The sequence below is a fragment of the Triturus cristatus genome, chromosome 2_2, assembly GCF_964204655.1.
Source record: "Triturus cristatus chromosome 2_2, aTriCri1.1, whole genome shotgun sequence".
NCBI classification, from domain to species: Eukaryota; Metazoa; Chordata; class Amphibia; order Caudata; family Salamandridae; genus Triturus; species Triturus cristatus.
Window position 1 is genome coordinate 1,131,719,829 of NC_140582.1, and position 15,677 is coordinate 1,131,735,505.

Consider the following 15,677-nt stretch of genomic DNA (forward strand, 5'->3'; position numbering starts at 1 on the left):
GCAGGGTGATTGGTCTGTAGTTGGCGAGTGTAGAGGGGTCGGCTGAGGGCTTTTTCCAGCAAGGGAAGTACTGTAGTATGTTTCCAGGCATCCAGGAAGGTTTGCTTTAGAGTTAAGGTTGTTCAGGATGGGTGTGAGCATGACACTGATGGGTAGACATCCCTTGGAGTAGGCGTGGATGGGGCAAGGGTCCAAAAGGGCCCTAGAGTGGTATTACTTCATTGTGGTGGCAGTTTTGTCTTGGGCAATGTCTGTCCATGAGATAAGCATTGGCTGTTTGGAAGATGTCAAGAGTTGGTAGGGGAGGTTTCTCAGATCTGGCTGTGGGTTGAACATTCTGTATATGGTGATGATATTGTAGCAGATTGTTGTTGCAGAGGTCCTGTAAGGGGGTGGTTGAGTTGGAGGTATCTTTAGGTGCAGTGAAGTCTTTCGCAGTGGCAAAGATTTCCTTGCTTCCATTCATGCTGGTATCAATGCAGTCTGCCAGGGCGGTGAATTGCTGGTACATAGCAGTTGGTGGTAACATCTCAATGCAGATTTGAATGTGCTCCTTTTTTGCTATTTGTTGAGTTCTTCCGTGTACCAGCTGGTGTGGGGTGTGGATCTAGTCTTGTTGTTGTGCCTGAGGGGGGGTGAGGGTATCGGTACAGTATGTTATTCAATTGTTGAAATTCTTGATAGCTTTGTAGAGGCTTTTGCTCTCTATGGCAAATATGACACCATTACACAACTTTGTTTAAGTATGGCAGTGTTTGCGGCAAAAGTATAGTGTGGGAACAAACCAAACAACTAAAACGCAAGTGGCTGTTGTGTTTTTCACACAACATTTAGTGTGAAATGTGTCCTGCCATCAGAAAAAGGACATGAGGACTCATTTCATGCTAAAATATAGTGGCAAATGCCAGATTTGCATTTTATGAAATCATGAGAATGAAAATTACATGAATTCAGCACACTCCTAATTATGAACACAGGGCCTATAACAATGGTAAAGTACCACAAATATTACTATACTTATCTAATGTATACAAGCATATCATTGTTGCCTATGAGTAACTTGCAGCCTACATTCGCTCTTGTGAAATTCTGCTTTTTGTAGAGTGATGTGCTAACGTCCATCAGTATGGGGTAGCCAGAGGTTGCAGCTGCGATCCCAAGACCTGCTATTTGATACCCCTGACACTGCCCTTGCTTTATAAGCCCTGTAAACTTCCTCTAGTTTTGATTCTGTAGAGTTTTCCCCAGCCCTGGACCTTGCTGATAGGTTATTCCATACCAGAGCTGTGGTTAAGCATTACTTTATTCCCCAGCATTCCGTCGCACACTACACATTACACCATACCTCCCATAACCACACTGCAACCCCTCTACGCATATTTCACATAGCTGCTGTTCAGGGTCTGCCCAAGAACCACAAGGGTCCTAGTGCGTATAACATCAATATGCTAGATCTCCCCCTTTGTTAAATTAAAAGTGTCAGACATCATTAAAAATCACATTTCGTCAATTAGTCAGTGATCTGAAGTGATCGAGCTCCACCCTGAAAATGCAATGGCAGCACAAGGTTCAGCGCTTGAGGCTGACCTGTGGACGGGCTCGCCTCAATTGCGGTTTCATTAATTGTCAAGTTTCTAGGTAGGTGTTTAAAGTGTGATGTGTGTCGAGTGATGGATTTTGCAGGATGATATGCTGTCACCATGTGTCCCTTGCACATTACGACCTGCAGAGGGTCAAAGACAAAATGAGTGTCCGTTTTCTACTTTCGTCTCTGTCTGACCAGTACTCAGTATCCTTTGTAAAAGACTGTCTCATAGGCATGGTGGCGATGATCTGCATACGTTTTCATTTTTCTTTTCTGAGTCGCGTTGGTATCTCAAACTGTGGCAGTATTCACTGACCCGGGGTCCATTGAGGTCATTTTGTTCTGGTGGCCCTCCCAAATAGCAAGGTGGCTAGAATCTCACTAATTGTAGAGTAAGGAGTTGATTGGTAGGCCCCAAAGGGCCTGGCACATGGCTTAGTTCTGATCGATTTCCTCCATGGATACTAGTTGAATGGCCCTTTTTGAGAGTGCCCATGAATCGTTCAACTACACCAGTGGTTCCCAAACTTTTTTGACCTGCGTCTCCCTTGACCTATTTACCGTTGGCTGTAGCTCCCCATTATGGTACTTATTTTTGGTTGGTGAGGGGAAGTATGCCCGGCTTTGGGAGAACTTCCATTTTTCTCCCTGAAAATAATTTGGATGAAGCTGATGAAGATATTAGAATCATAGATGTAATCCTAGAGTCAGGACCATGAGGCTACCCCAGAGTCTGACAACATCATGATGAATGACCATTAGACCAAGATCACTAAATATTTTACCATTTCGTGTTGGTAGCTTTTACGCTTATTCCTAACAACATGAGTTAAGCTCCATCAAATTGTGTGGTCTCCATTTCCCCATTCAAACAATTGCAAAACCGCAACCTAAAACATTCCTAAGTTGGGCACAGTCATATATTGTGGAAAAAACACTGGTTTGGCCACAGACTCATATTTGAGATAGTTTATCATCTGAGCCTCATTAAAATCCTCAGGGCTCACCTGGGATACAAAGGTATGGTTCTTAGTTTGTTTAGCTGGTCAGAATGGGAAATGCTTACACTTACCCTTTAACAGTTCATAATGGATCTATACTATCTCAGCTTTGTTCATTTTGTATATGGAACCAGTTTTGTTAATGGTGGAGAAGCCCATGGGGCAGATTTACAAGCCATTTGTGCTACCAGTACGTCACTGGTGGTGATGCACTGGCAGCGCATTACACTGTCCCATATTTACAAGGACAAGTAAAGCCACCCTTCGTGGTTTTTCCTGTCCTTGTAAATATGGCCTCTTTGCATGCAGCACTTTGCGTGGAAGGGGCGTTCCATGGGTGTTGCTGTGGGTGTTCCCATGCAACACCCATGGAACCAGACACATTTACAGATTTACGAGGATTCCTAAACCTGGAAAAGCTTCTGAATGCTACACCACCCTAGGGATGTCGTACGGAAGCGCAACGTGGAGAAATGTTTTCATTTCTCCTCATTTTTTCCTCTTTCAATGCATGCTGCATTCTACAGCATGCATTGAAAGAGGAAAATGCCTTTAGTGATTGTTTTGGTGCAGGAAGGTGTACCTTCCTGCACAAAAACAATCTCCCCATGACGCAGGCATCCTTGCTAACCCTGGGCGTAGTTCGCGTAGTCGCGCTTCGCGAAGCTTCGCGAAGATGTCATTGCACTACGCGACCTTCGCGAAGCTTCGCGAGCTTGCGTAGTTGCTTGTGGCAACCTGTTCGCGATGGCTTTTTCTTGTTCGCGAGCGCGGTAAGCATGTTCGGGGAACTGTTTGCATGCTCGGGGGATATATCTCGCGATCTTACCCATGCGGTCGCCAATGGGCGCGGCCATCTTGTTTTTCTATAGTCCCGCCCGCTCGCGATGCCTTATTTCCTGTTCCGGGTCGCGGATAGCGTGTTCGCGATGTGCATTGACGTGTTCGGGAGCGCATTTTACTTGTTCGCGATAAATTGTACATGTTCGCGAGAAATATCGCGCGAACTTACCCACGCGGTCGCGAATGGGCGCGGCCATCTTGTTTTTCACTCTATGCCATGTTTCTGGGCCTACTTTTGTATCCTCCCTTTATCTCAGCAATCCTTTGTCTTTAAAGCCTTTTTCCTGACTTTTTTTAGTTATTATCTATCTCTCTGTTTGCCTCAGTTTATATTTTGCATTTTATTTCTACTTTTACTGTGTTTTTGTTACTTTTATAAAGTTCTTTCTATCTTCTTCCCCCTAACTTTTTTTCCCCTTCGGACTTTTCTTTTCCGCCTCCCACCCACCCCAGAACCATGGCCAAGGGCACACCAAGTCCCAAGGGCAAGGGACCTGCAGGCGCAGAGAAGCGCCGCCTGCCTTGCGGCAGAATGCGTCCTGCAGGGGTGCAGGCCCGGCAACTGTTTGGGGAGGAGGAGGTGGCGGCTCTTGTTTTTTTCATCCAGCGCCTCCTCCCCTTGACCTTGGCAGCAGGCGGCAGGCCCGGCTCCGGGTACGCTACCCAGGAGCGGCACCGTCGGTGGGCGAAGGTGCGCCGGGCCGTGTTCCGGTGCACTGGGATCCGGCGCACCCACAACCAGCTAGCTCACCGGTGGTCCGACATCCTGGACCGGGAGCAGGACCTGTTGGACCTGCTAGGTGTCGAGGTCATCGGGCTTGGTGAGTAACTGATTGTGTATATTAAATTAGATGAACAACAAGATTACTGCTGCGTGCCAAGCGTTGCTGGTATTACGTTCCAAAAAGCAAAATGCTCTTTGATTTAAGGACCCAGGTGCACGGTGGTACTCTTACTTGTTTGCAACGTAGTTTGCGCTAGCTTGTGCTGATGCTGATTATGTAAGAGTTTACTTTACAGAACTGAAGTTAGGTAATGCGATTTGCTAGAGAGACTCTAGTCCTTCCATTGTCCTACTGTGAAATAGTGGTGGATGGATATTGGATACTAGGTTTAGTTTGTTAGTAGTAGTTACTAATTGTTTTATGCGGTCTGCGTGACGCATCCTCTGTCACTGAGTGCTGCTTACCCCAGTCCTCCGTCGAACCTTTTGTACTTTGTTTAGTGTGTGGTAGGCTTAGCATGGTCAGTCAGTCGCAGAACTAGATCAGCATTATGCAACCAACCCACAATTTGTTGTATGTATGCACTAATGTATGCAACTATGCATGTGTCCATCTCATCATCTATGCATTTGATGGCTGAAAAAAATTGAAGTGCAGACTTAGTGAACAATTGGCCCGTCTGGAATAGGTGGTGTAGGTCAGGTGGTACTTACTAGGCTTTGTTAGTATTTGGAATCAGAATGATCAAGGAACACTGGAGTGTTCATAAATAAGTAGACGATCCGTAAATGCACTAGGAAGCAGCCAGTAGTCGATCCATCTGATTAGATAGGTCAATTTTATTGCACTTGTTGTTTCCTAAAATGTTCTTTGACTTATTGTTTTTTCCAAATGATTTATTATTTTTCTCACAGCACTCCTTAATGTTGGTCTCTTTATTATATTTTACATGATCATCAGCACCACCCAGGGGCAAGAAGACGGGGTCGGAGTCGGCGGGGGAACCCCAGGACCTCTCCTCTACTGAGGCTCCTGCAGCTGGCCCCAGTAAGTCCTCCATTGGTTAGATTGACATTTATATTTCCCTAAATGTTATGTTACTGCATCTTTTTTTTCCCAAACTCTAAATTATGGTTCCACTTTCTGAATCTCTTTTTTACAAAAGCTTACTTCTTTGACCTTGACTATCTGTTTACTAATTCTGTTTATCCCTGCCTCGAAGTTGCTTCTAACTCCCTCTGCTATGACTCTCTGTGCTACTAATACTACTACTACTACTATTACAATTATTACTCTGTGTGTAGCGAAGCTTGCACAGTTGCCCACTCTTTAATAGAAGGTTTTCTTTGCAACAATAAAACTCTGATTGACCAATAGCTCTAGCCACTGGGTCCTGTCCTTTGGGTTGTCCTCTTCAAGTCTTCTCAATGTTGAGGCTTTGACAATTACCACAAACAAAATGCCCAACCAGATATTTGACTAGTATTTTTGATCGGATAGTACATGATACTACTATTGTCTAGGATTCTGCAGAGCCACATACAGAACTATGCACAACAAAATAGGATGGTGCTGATGGGAGGTTGGATCTTACTGATCACACCTCAGTCCGAAAAACCCAGGATCCCCTAACAGACTAGCTATAGTGTCTCACATTAGGGTCCCACTCCCGACCCCCCCACGAAGACGATACACAATGTTGATGATGACGGAGACAGAGACAATCCAGAACATAATAACAAACACCATTTTGCTCACACACTTGTGTAAGTCCACTCCACCACACCAAATACCACAGAGTCTATGTGTAAGTTCAAAAGGTTTATTTGAAACAAGTATCAAACTCTGTACATCGTTAATATGAAATTTAATTTACGACAGCCATAGTCAATAAGCCAGCAAAAAGCCTAACATTAAAACAGTAAACATTTACAAGTGCATGATTGACAACAAGAACAAGAGCCAAGATCTTTATAATTGTGGAAGATCCCTCACCGTAGAACGTAGAAATACTGGTTACATCATCTTGCATCCACTATGCTCTGTAAATCTCTGGTTTGTAGAAGGGAATCTTTCGCCTATGATATATGAGAAAAACGCTGCGAGTTAGCCGTTAGATAGTATACTGGTGAATGATGCTAGCATTTTGCAGTCATGCCAAAAAGTGTAACATGTATGTGTGATGGCTAAGCAATATAAACTAAACAAAGTCAATATGTTGTTTTTTTTTCGACCTCTTCACTTGTACGCAACAGTCAAGCGGCCTTAAAGGCATCTACTGCACATGAATACGCTGGCAGGTATAATATGCACCAAAAGAGTAGTAGTCGACATGATGAATCTAAAAGGGTTACTCATGGCTCAGGCTAACTTTCAAAAGAGTAGAGTAGGACTAGATGACCCTAGGAAGTGGAACCATATCCTACTAGTGTCTGTCTACTGACTGTACTTACTGTCTAGTGCTGATGTATGTTGCATCGCATTAACTTTTTGTTCAATGTTCCAAGTGAACACTTAAAATAGGGGGAGGTTTACAGGCATCTAAAAAATTTGATGCTTTTTTCTAGGCACACTACCATCCACCAGTGCCATCGGGGCCAGCGATGCGGCCATTCCGGAGGGGGCAGGCGAACTGGCGGCACCTGCAGGAGACACAGGGCCCAGGGGGGATCCAGCAGCAGTGGCCGGCGGCGGTAAGTTATATTCATTACTTCTTGACATTACAGCTAGATGGAACTGTGTTCACTATTTCACTGTACTGTGCGACATTATACAACGGTTGAAGAAGACACCCTTTACGTAGCATTACCAGCGTGAGTAGAGTAACCAATGGCCTCTTCTATTTGATTCCAAAATCAGCTGTGAATGTTTTATGGAGAAGACAAACTCAGATCAGATGACCTTCATGGATGTGTTGAACATAGAGGGAAAGCACTAAGGGTGGAAGGACGGTCGAGATAAACAATATGACTGACCGGCAGAGAAGGATATGTTGTTGGAAGCATGTATAGGAGTCTGATAGTAATAAGATCAGATGCATGGGTTGTTGAAGGATGGGTGGAAGGTGAAAGAATGCCTGCCTGGGTGGGCGGCACAGTATGGGTGGATAGTACTAGATAGCAAGAATCAGCGGTGTTTTTGGTTCAAACTCAAAGCCAAGGCAAGGAAGGAAGGAGCAGAAGCATGGGTGTTTGTTGGTGAAACCAACTAAGGTTTGTTAAGAGATATATACAAAAGGATAGACGTTTACTTTAATGGATGTATGCCTGGATGTACTATCACCAAGAGACAGTATAGGTGGAAAGTGTCACTGGAGATTCTTACTTTGAAGAAAATGTAACAGAAACTGCGCGACAGTAGCAAAGCCTAGAGGAATCAAGGTAGTATTATGAGCATACAGTACACTTGCAGTAGTTTGCAAGCACGTCATATATTATCAAGCGGAAACCCCTTCCTCCCACTCTGGGGACCACTCCCTACCTATTATTATTAATGTATTTTCGATTGGGGCAGCCAGCCTGCAAAGGGTGGCCTATCTGTTGTTTAATGTTTATGTATATTGGTTACACAAGCAATGAAAGCAAAGTACCCTCTGCAGTAGCGGTTGGTGGTGGGATTGTTGGCGGGCGGCGACATGGGGAGGGGACGGGTGGGTGGCACTGGCGAGTAAACTGTGTATTACTGTTACGGCCAAATACAGGTAATCAACATAAAAATAAATTAAACTATTTTCAAGGTGCGCACTGCACCGCCGAATGCGATGCAGTGTGTGCTACTGTGTGCAGCAATGTTTTTTTTTTTATGTATTCTTTAATTACCTGTGAATGTCCTTAATCCATCGTTTACTATCCCCACCCTGCACCTTCCCACGTCACCGACCGGCAGCACTCCCACCACCGACCGCTACCGACCTGATGTCGTATATCGTATTAGCACTAGCAGCATCTATAATATGAATATAAGCAATGATCGTTGGATCCGATAAATAAATAATCAGCCTTTTTGTAGTACCCATGGTAGGGTGTAAGTGAAATTGTGCATGCCATTTGCCCTCATGTAACAGAGTATGACCAGTGCCAACGGCCGTAAGGCGTCAGACAAAAAGATGAGCTTCCCCACCTGCAGACAGTAGTAGTAAATAAAAGTAACGTGAGTCTGCATCATCATGTGGCTCATATCTGTTTCTCTTGGGTGCAAGCTTAGCTGATGGACCTGGCATGCCGCCTACAACAAGGTTATGTAATTGGGCTAAACTACAGATAAGAACAGCACGACTGGTGTACCGCAGTACATACATAGTACGATTATATTTATAAATAATGTCTGAAACGGTCACAAATGTTAGAGTCAAAGGAAGTAGGATTAGAGATACTTACCCCAGCACCAAATCCCAAATGTTATGAACTGTGCTTGCTAGTGATACTGTGACACTATGTGTTGAATGATTAGTGTTCCTGTTTTGCTAAGAGTATTGGCTCCAACATGTTCTTTTTCTTTTTTGATATAGATGATACTCCTTCCAATAAACCATCAAGGAAGGAGTTGGCCGCTAGGGCCCGGCGCCGGAAACTGGAGGCCATCTGCGAGCATTATCGCCGGCTGGTGGCTCAGGAGGAGGAGGAGGAGGAGGCGGCTGAAGCTGCAGCCTCCTCCAATGCCCCGGGCCCCAGTCAGGCCCGGCCTCCACTTTCACGGCGCCGTGGTCCGGCATTTGCCCGCCGCCGCGCCTCGATTTCCAGCACTGCTGCCCCCCACCCTGGAAGCAACTTTAGGGCATTTCGCCGCCAGCTGCTCCGCCGGATGGCCCGCTGGGAGGAGAACATGGAGGAGCGGGTCAAGATCCTGGTGGACAAACACCTTAAGGCCCGCCGACAGTAGAGGACCTCGTCGTTTGCCCCTTTTTTAATTCCTTTTGTTGGTGGGTGGGTTTGTGGGCGTTGGGGATTTCAACGGACATTGGGACTTTGGACTTTCGTTTCGTTGGGGTTAGGGAGGGGGGTGGGTTAGGTCAGAGCGGGATAGTTTATTTTTGTTAGGGGATATTAAAAATATACTTACTATTTATTTATATGATGTTAATGTTTTTTGTGGTGGGTTACAGTTTTCCGAATTCAATGTAAGTTACATGGTTGTTTACTTTGTTTCCGTGCTGCTGCATGCCCACAGCCAGTGTTTGATTTAAAAGATCTGCCGATTTTGTAACACACAAACCGATAGATGCAGTACCCCTCACTGAGTTATTTTTAATTGTCATAGTACTGTCAGTCTCTCCTCCTAGTCCATACCTCCCACCAAACTTATCTTACCTGTGATTGATGATGAAGTTCGGCACACTGATGGCTGCATGGTTGGTTTCCCAAATTGACGGAGTAGATGCCATTATAGTGGTGGTAGTAGTAGACACTGGCAATAGCGTTTGAAAAAAGAAAGAGAAAGTCACTTGACTGAGACTCAGGGAGGAGGAGTGGAACAGAACACAAAGTAAACTACAGCATGGGTGGTCAAGCAGAAGAAGATCCTTGCCCTGCCTTAGTTGAAATTCAATTACTGTTGCTTTCACCACATCTGCCCCAGCAAGCGTGTGATCAATTGGTGTACATAGTCATCACATCACACCTCAATATAAATCACACAGCCCGGGGGAAGAGGGTTAGGGATTGATGATTGGATGGGAAGTGGGGTTTTGGGAAAGGTTTGAGAAAGAAAAACAGACAATATGCATGGACACAACAAAAGTAAAACACAATCTTGTAAGACGACCATGATCCATTATCAAAGAAATCAAAGTATGAAGTGAGAGAAAGCAAATGCATGCATGCTGAGGAGGATAACTTGATGGTTAATGAGATAATGAGTTGTACTATAACTACTATGACCCAATGAGACAGTACAGTCAGGGACGAAATTGAAATTTGCCTTGCCTGTCTGACGCCCTCAGAGCTCAGACCGAACCCAATTACCTGCTCTACCGGGCTTACTTTCATTTTTCAAGCTAGCTAAGGAAACTAAAAAAAAGTTGGATCAATTAACAAACAAACCACAACACACAGTCGTAATGATTAAAGAGAAAAAAGCAAGCAAATAAATGTAAAGACGAATGATGATACTAAAGTTACTGTATTATCCTGGTCCAAATGAGGAGTTGCATCATTCTCGTCATTCTTCTTGGTCCTCCCTTCCATGAACACTCCGCACATCAATCTTGGGTATCACTGCCTGCCTGATGCGTATTGGTAAGGTACGTGTGAGTCGTTTCTCCCACTGTAGCACAGGGTAAAGGGCCGGCCGGCCTGTAAGTGTAGATGGAAAAACAAACGGGGTATTGAAAAATTACAGCCTTTACAACAATAAACTCAATTACAGTGGAGTGCAAGACAACACTCTGGAGAGAACACTTTCAGACTGAGGCAGCTTGGATAGGCTACATAGTGTGTCTACTCTACAGCAAGCATTAAGGTACAACAACAACGGGACAGGATTCAGGAGCCAGCACAGCCACAGGACAGGAGAACCGCGGCACAGGCCAGGCACCCTACCCCTTACTTACATTTTGACCGAGCCAGAGAAATGTCAAATGCACTGCAGCAACCTAGAATTTTCCCAATGAAGTGACTAAATCAATGCGCCACTGTCCGTCATACCACTACACTCTACTCCAGTCCACACCACTACAAGGACATCTAGCCTAGGTCTGCTGTGGTTCTTGTTCAAACTTTTTACCTTTTATGTCAGCCCATCAAAAGCCTGATGCGTATTGGTAAGGTACGTGTGAGTCGTTTCTCCCACTGTAGCACAGGGTAAAGGCCGGCCTGTAAGTGTAGATGGAAAAACAAACGGGGTATTGAAAAATTACAGCCTTTACAACAATAAACTCAATTACAGTGGAGTGCAAGACAACACTCTGGAGAGAACACTTTCAGACTGAGGCAGCTTGGATAGGCTACATAGTGTGTCTACTCTACAGCAAGCATTAAGGTACAACAACAACGGGACAGGATTCAGGAGCCAGCACAGCCACAGGACAGGAGAACCGCGGCACAGGCCAGGCACCCTACCCCTTACTTACATTTTGACCGAGCCAGAGAAATGTCAAATGCACTGCAGCAACCTAGAATTTTCCCAATGAAGTGACTAAATCAATGCGCCACTGTCCGTCATACCACTACACTCTACTCCAGTCCACACCACTACAAGGACATCTAGCCTAGGTCTGCTGTGGTTCTTGTTCAAACTTTTTACCTTTTATGTCAGCCCATCAAACGCCGTTATTCCATACATTTTCTCCAATCCAACTGACTGTGTGCAAAGATAGTATGCTCAGCATCCTCAATGATGGTGACCGTGTGGTACGTATTCTCCAACACCAACTCAGTCTGTAGTGACTGATTAAGTTTATAATATATTCCATATTACCAAATTGCAACGGATATTGGCCGGCACCTGCAGTGGTAGGAGTACAATGTGGTCATTATTAAACAGCAAGGAAACATTAACTGTCACCACACCTGAGTCACTTGTACTTTGTCGGTAAACTAGTATAGTTCTACTTCATGGCATGCACAATTCTTCGTAGTGAGCCAGCATCCAATGCAATGCATGCCACCATCATTCACAATAATCACTCATTACCTGTCTTGGTGTTCTCTTTGGCTGTCTGATATGATGCCTGCCTAGCCTTCTGCCAGTCAGTGATGAGTTTCTTTCGGATTGGAAACAAAATGGAATATAGGTGGAGTCACGTTTCACTTCTTATGGAGGGACTGTTAGAGGCAACATGTATTGTACTATTCTCCATCTCCATCCAATGTCTGACTTGCTTGAAATGTACTTAGGGAGAGTAAGGAACATGGAGCAGGACCCTGAGGAGTGGAGTGGACAGTTATGCACAGACGTGCAACTCCAATAGGGAAATAAAAAAAGGAGACTGTTGATGGCTTTGTTGTGAATGTAGATTTTGAACCAGAAAAACAGATACACACAGTCACACACAAATAAAGGAAGGGAGAACAATTTGAAAGCCTAGTTGTCAGGGAAGAGGAGCTCGTCCTCAAACTCTGGTGGTTCGGACAGCAGTACGTCTAACAATCCACTACTTATGTCATCAAAGTCACTCTCCTCTTCCTCCTGTGATTCACGTATTTTGTACTCCGGTGGTATAAAGTGTTGATTCATTTTGATCATGGTTAACCTCTCAACACTTTTGGGCGAGAGACTGGTCCTTTTGACAGTAACAATGGCACCAGCAGCACTGAAAACACGCTCTGAAGAGACACTTGCAACAGGGCAAGCCACATACTTTATCGCCAGCCTGCTGAGCACTGGCCATTGGCTTCTTTTCCCATACCAATACACCAATGGGCTTTGCTCCATGTAGACCTCTGTTGTGTCATCTAGATAGGCCTGAACCATCCACTCAATGTTCAGGGGTGCTCCGATTTCCTGGGCCTCTTTTGCCTTTGCATCAGTCATTGATGTGCAATACCCTTTCCGTAGAAACCAATCACCTGCCGTTTTTGGAAATGTGCCTGATGATCCTGTTGGTGCTGTTGATGTTATTGCTGCTGGCAGTGTTGACTGCTGGGAGGCAAACGCACTGCTCTTGGCTTCTGAAGTAGAACTTCGTTCTGGGTGCCCTGCAGTACTTTTTCTGACCTGGAGGGGCGGGCCTTTAATGAAGATCCTTTCGTTTTCAAACTCAGTGGCTTCCTCAGCTATCCAAGTTTTGTACTGGGCAACATTCACTTCTGAAAAAGGAATGACTTCATTACTGCGCAGCAATAATTTGTAACGTGGATCCAAAATTGAGGCAGTAATGTAATGTGGATCTGACAGAATGTTATTTTGAAGCCTTGTATTGTGAGATAAGCGAGCGGATAAGGTGTCTGCCAAAGAATGTGCTTCTACTTTGTCATCCACATCTGCGTACATTTCTGCCACATCCTTCAGCTGTTGCTCTAGCATGTACAACAATGGGATAGCTTGGCCCATAGTACAGTCCTCCCGGCTCACTTCACGGGTGAAGACCTCAAAAGGAAGTAGCATCTCTGTCAGGCTTTTGACAAGGTCCCATTGGGTCATCTCAACTCTCATGCCTTTCACTGTAGGATCCCCTGACCTTTTCATGACATAAGCATTAAGTGGTATGTACTGCTCAAACAGACGCTCAAGCATGTAATACGTTGAGTTCCAACGTGTTGGCACCTCTTGGATGAGTGCTTTGACTGGCATTTTATGCTCACGTTGAATCACCCTCAGCTCCTTCCGGGCTTTAAAAGAATAGTTGAAATGTGTGCATATTCTTCTGCAGGTGGTCAGTAAGCTGCTGACTTTGCTTTCATTTTTCAGAAAGTCTTGCACAACAATGTTAATGCAGTGTGCCAAACATGGTACCCTGAAATACCCACCATCTTTCATGGCCCGAACTACATTACTGCCATTGTCCGTGGCAACAAAACCAATGGTAAGACCTCTTGGTCGCAGCCACTCCAACACCTTGCTGTTAAACTCATCCAAAATGTTAGCAGCAGTATGAGATTTCTCCATTGCAAACATGGCTACAGTTGCATGTTTGCGAGTGTCTTTAAAAATCTCAGCGGTGTCAACAACGCCGTCAGATATCTTATCTTTAACACCCGAAAAAGAGACCCAGTGTGCAGTGATGCACATGTAATCAGTGGCTTGGCAACTGGTCCACATGTCTGTTGTCAGGTGTATACTCTGAACAGCACTCTGTTTTAAGGCTTTTCCAAGCAATTCCAGCACGTCGTGATGTAGTGCTGGAACAGCAACTCTTGCAAAATAGTAGCGGCTGGGAACTTGCCATTTTGGGCAGATGGTGGTCACAAACTCAAGAAAACCCACCCCTTCAACAAAAGAAAAAGGGAGAAGGTCCAGTGCTAACATTTTTGCCAGCTTAGCATTGTACAAACGTGCTATTGGGTGATTGCGTTCGTACTGCCCCTCCGGCCTACTAAACATGCTAAGAATGGTAGGCTGCATGGTATTCCTTCCTGTGGTCGACGTCGCACTTTTTGGCCCAGCAGTACTCCTTGGTGTCTCAGGCTGGCTCTTACTCTTGTGCCAATGAGATGTGGCTGACGATGTGGGCGTTACCACTGCAGTGCTGGGGACAGGGCTACTTTGTGTACCACTAGCACAGAGAATGTCTCCCTCTTCTTCCTGTTCCACCGTGAGCGGACTTTCTTCTCGTTTATGCCCAACAGCAATGGCTCCAGTTTTGATGAGCCTAAGGTGCTCCTCCCACTGGATTGCGTGGTGTTTTTTCAGATGGGTCATTTGGCCTCCGGTACCATAGTTTGTACCAAGCTTTCCACGGCTAACAGAGGAATGACAAACGGAGCATACAGCAATGTTCTCCTCCTTTGGGCTAACCGTAAAGTAGTCCCACACTGGGGAGCTTAACTTTTGTCTCCTGCTGGAGGTGCCACTCCCACTTCCAATGCCGGATGAACTGGAGGGTGTGTGTTGAATTTGACTCTGTGCAGGACCACTACCTACTTCTGCTGAGGTGGTGCTTGTTGTGCTGGATGTAGGACGCTGCCGGCCCTTTGCTAATGTAAATATGGAAGCTGGAGGTCGTGTTGGTGTTACCTGTGTTGGAGGTATGCGTGCTACATCCCTCGCATCCATTTTGGATAATGTAAAAATGTTGCTCTCCATCTCCTCAGGCCTGGGAGTGATGTTTGTGATGACTGGCTCATCATCATCATCAACCTGCTCTTCTACATCAACATCCATAAGTGTAAGGCTTTCTGGAACCTTCCTTTTGCCATGCCTGCTCTTGTGATGTGTTTCACTCTCAGACTCTGTTTGTGGCTTCCAAGTGACATCTAGATCATCAGAAGGGGGGCTTGGTGAAGAACTTGATGTACTAACCCTCCTTTTCCTTGCTGGGGATTTAAAAGCCAATGCAACTTCTAAAGGAGTGGCTTCCTCTTCTTCCTCTGCATGAGGCTCAATTTCCTGAACTGCCCCTACTTCAGGAGGAACAGCTACTATTGCGGGCGGTAGCTGCGGCTGTTGACCACTTATCTGCTGTGTTGATGATGTTCCCTCCTGCGTGGATTGTGTACTACTTTGAGATAGCGATAAGTTTAGTTCAGGCTCAGCATCACTGCTTTCTACCATAAGGCTGGCTACCTCTTCCACACTCATCTGCTTGGGCATGGGTTGGTGGGTTGGGCCCACTGATGTGGAGGTGCTGCCCCCAGCTTGCCCCCCCGACACCGCTGCTGCAGGCCTCATTTTTGTTGAACCAAAAAAGGTTTTGGGAGGCACACCAGACTTAAGTGACACTTCCTTCTTCTTCTGTTCCTTCTTCTCCATGGCAACTTTCTTGGTACCGGAGGACCTGCTACCTGCTTTCTTTGGGGGCATCTTCAACAGATGTCAAAACAGCACTCAGTTGCACAAGTTGCAGAGATGCCTGGTCAGGTTGCTGACACATCACGTTGTGTACACTACAGCAGCAGGACGTCGGTCTGGCACCACAACAGTGGATGA